This window comes from Belonocnema kinseyi, chromosome 3 (assembly GCF_010883055.1).
Source record: "Belonocnema kinseyi isolate 2016_QV_RU_SX_M_011 chromosome 3, B_treatae_v1, whole genome shotgun sequence".
NCBI lineage: Eukaryota > Metazoa > Arthropoda > Insecta > Hymenoptera > Cynipidae > Belonocnema > Belonocnema kinseyi.
The window spans coordinates 139,648,866-139,652,682 of record NC_046659.1 but is presented as its reverse complement, the minus strand read 5'-3'; the positions used below and the strand labels follow the sequence as shown (position 1 = coordinate 139,652,682).

Here is a 3,817-nt window from a genome sequence, read left to right as displayed (position 1 = left end):
TAATTTTTTATAATGAAAATTTAACTATTACAATTTTTGTTCTTGATTGACTTTTTATAGTTGAAAATTAAACTATTTCAGTTAAAGATTAATTTTTTAAGTTTAAAATTCATCAATTTTTGAAAACTGGCTTTGTTTTTTAAAAAAATAATTCATTTTACGTGAAAATTGAACAAATTCGTTTAATTTTCCGTAATTTTATTTGAAAATTTAAATATGCTGCTTTGAATTTTTATGAATGTCATTGATATTCTTGGAAATTTTTCTTAAATTCCCCTCAATTCTTTCCAATTCAAATTCATCTTTTTGGTTGAAAAATAAACTATTTCAGTTAAAGATTTATTATTTTAGTTCAAAATTCGTCAATGGTTTAATACGTGATTTTTTTCTGTGAAAAAAATCATTTTCATTCTATGAAAATTTAACAAACTCGTTACATTTTTCGTAATGTTGGTTAATTTTTGTTCCTAATTGATATCTTTTATGGTTGAAAATTCAACTATCTCAATTAAAGAATCATATTTTTTGTTAAAAATTCATCAATGGTTAAAAATTTGCTTTTTGGTTTAAAAATAATTCTTTTACGTAAGAATTTAACAAATTAGTTTAATTTTCTGTAATTATGTTTGAAACATTAACTATTTTATTTATAATTTGTTATTTTTTTGTCGAAAATTAATTTTGTTTTTAATTGAAAATTTAGATATTCCAATTTTTGTGGATAGTCATCTTTTACAGTTAAAAATTTAATTGTTTGGTAACAAATATTAACTATTTGGTTTGAAATTCAACTATAAGAGTTATAGATTTATTATTTTCGTTAAAAACTCATCAATGGTTAAAATTTTGCTTTTCTTTGGTTAAAGAATAATTTTATTAGATGAAAATTTAACAAATTCTTACATTTTCCATAATTTTATGGAAAATTTAATTATTTTGATTATAATTTTTGCTTCTTTAAATCAAAAATTAATATTATTAAACTGAAAATTAAACTATTTTAATTTTTGTTGATAATTAATCTTTTATAGTAAAAAAATTCAACGGTTTTGTTTAAAATATCAACTATTTGGTTGCAAATTAATTTGTTGTTGTTGAAAATTTATCTTTTTTTATAGAAAATCAATTTTATTGATTAAAAAGTAATCTTATTGTTTGAAAATTCATTTTTGTTGTTGTAAAATTTAACTATATCAGTTAAAGATTCATTATTTTAGTTAAAAATTCATCACTGGTTGAAAATTTGTCTTTTTTCTGTTTAAAAATAATTTTGTTTTAATAATTTTTTTTGTCGAAAATTAATTTTTTTAAACTGAAAATTTAGCTATTCCAATTTTTTTTGAGAATTCATACTTTATAGTTTGTAATTTAACTGTTTGGTAAAAAATATTAACTATTTGGTTGAAGATTCCTTTTTTCTTAGAAAATTGGTATTTTTTATACAAAAATGATCTTATTGGTTGAAAAGTAATGTTATTGTTTAAAAAATCATCTTTTTGGTTGTAAATTCAACTATTTCCGTTTAAGATTAATTATTTTAGTTAAAAATTTATAAATGGTTGAAAAATTTCATATTTTGGTTAACAAATAATGCTTTTATATGAAAATTTAATAAATTCTTACATATTCCATAATGTTATAGAAAAATTAATTATTTTGATTACAATTTTTTCTTTTTTCAATAAAAAATTAATATCTTCAAAGTGAGAGTTGAAAATTAATCTTTTATAGTTAAAAATTCAACTGTTTGGTTGAAAATATCAACTATTTGCATGAAAATTCAGTTGTTTTTTTTTTGATGATTCGAATTTTCATAATTTTTTTTTTCAATTCCCTTGAATATTTTTATTCTTATTTAAAAATTACCGAATTCAATGAATTTCTTCTTAAATTCCCCTTAATTCTGTCCAATTTCACGGAAATCAATGGAGTTTTTTTATTAAAAATTTTTTCCGATTGATTTGAATTTAACTTAAATTGCTTTGAAACCTTATGAATAAAATAATTAATTATTAATTAATTAAACTATTAATTAAAATACTGACGGCTGTACCTTATTTGTTCAAAATGCAACTTTTTGGTTGAAAACTAAACTATTTCAGTTAAAGATCAATTATTTTAGTTAAAAATGCATCAAAGGTGGGAAATTTGTTTGAAACTTGAACTACTTTCTTTAGAATTTGCCTTTATGTCGAAAATTAATTTTTTAACTGAAAATTTAGCTATTCCAAGTTTTGTGGATAATTAATCTTTTACAATTAGACATTTATTTGTTTGGTAAAAAATAGTAACTATTTGGTTGACAATTCAACTATACCAGTTAATTATTTATAATTTTAGTTAAAAATTCATCAATGGTTGAAAATGTCTTTTTTTTGTTAAGAAATAATTGGTTTAGATGAAAATTTAATAAATTCTTACCGTCGAAAATCAATGGATTTCGTTAAAAGTTACATATTTCGTTGAAGATTCGTTTTTTTGGTCTAAAATTAATTATTTTTAAATAAAAAAAGTATGTATTTTATTGAAAACTCGTGGTTTCTGGTACAAAATTAAACTTTTTGATCGAAAAATCATCTAATTTCTTAAAAATTCAACATTTTGGTTCAAAAATCTTTTTCTTTCTTCACTGAAAAATCATCAATAATTGAAAATTAAAATCTTGTTGAGAAAAAAGAAGTTTTCAACCAGAGATGAATTTTTAAATAAAAATATGGAATACTAAATTTATCAAATTAAAAAAAAAGCTTAAATCAGAGAAGCAAGTTTTCAACAAAATAGTTCAGTTTTTACACGAAAAAAATTATTTTCTACTAAAAAAAACACGTTTAATTTTAAATAAAAAACAGTTGAATCCGACTAAAAAATACGATTTTTCAAAAAAAGATTTTAATTTTCGACTAAGTAAGATTTTCCAGTGAAAAAATTAGTTTCTAAGAAGAGATGAATTTTTAAATAAAAATATGGAATATTAAAATACATAAAATTAGAAAAAATATTTAAAAAATTAAAAATATATCAAACATAGAATATTTAACTGAATTAGTTCAATTTTTATTTAAAAAAATAAACCCTGAATTAGAAAACGCAAGTTTTCAACAAAATAGTTAAAATTTCAAGATGAAAAATTAATTTATTACTAAAAAAACCCAAGTTTAATTTTAAATAAAAAACAGCTGAATTAGACTTAAAAATATGATTTTTAACAATTTTTTTATTTTTAATTCTAAAAGGTTTTTCTGTGAAAAAATTAGTTTTCAACCAGAGATGAGTTTTTAAATAAAAGTATGGAATACTAAATTTATCAAATTAAAAAAAAGCTTAAATCAGAGAAGCAAGTTTTCAACAAAATAGTTGAATTTTGACACGAAAAAATTAATTTTCGACTAAAAACAACACGTTTAATTTTAAATAAAAAACAGTTGAATCCAACTAAAAAATACGATTTTTCAAAAAAAGATTTTAATTTTCGACTACGTAAGATTTTTCAGTGAAAAAATTAGTTTTTAAGCAGAGATGAATTTTTAAATAAAAATATGGAATATTAAAATACATAAAATTAGAAAAAATATTTAAAAAATTAAAAATATATCAAAAATAGAATATTTAACAGAATTAGTTCAATTTTTATTAAAAAAAATAAACCCTGAATTAGAAAACGCAAGTTTTCAACAAAATAGTTAAAATTTCAAGATGAAAAATTAATTTATTACTAAAAAAAACCCAAGTTTAATTTTAAATAAAAAACAGTCGAATTCGACTTAAAAATATGATTTTTAACAAGATTTTTATTTCTAATTCTAAAAAGTTTTTCTGG

General features: G+C 19.3%; 1 protein-coding gene across 3 annotated transcripts in view; it reads right to left on the bottom strand.

The window, feature by feature from the left end:
- Window positions 1-3,817, bottom strand: part of LOC117169610 (zinc transporter 9) — a 63,061-nt gene that overhangs the window by 24,203 nt on the left and 35,041 nt on the right. The gene's annotated exons all lie outside the window — the stretch shown is intronic.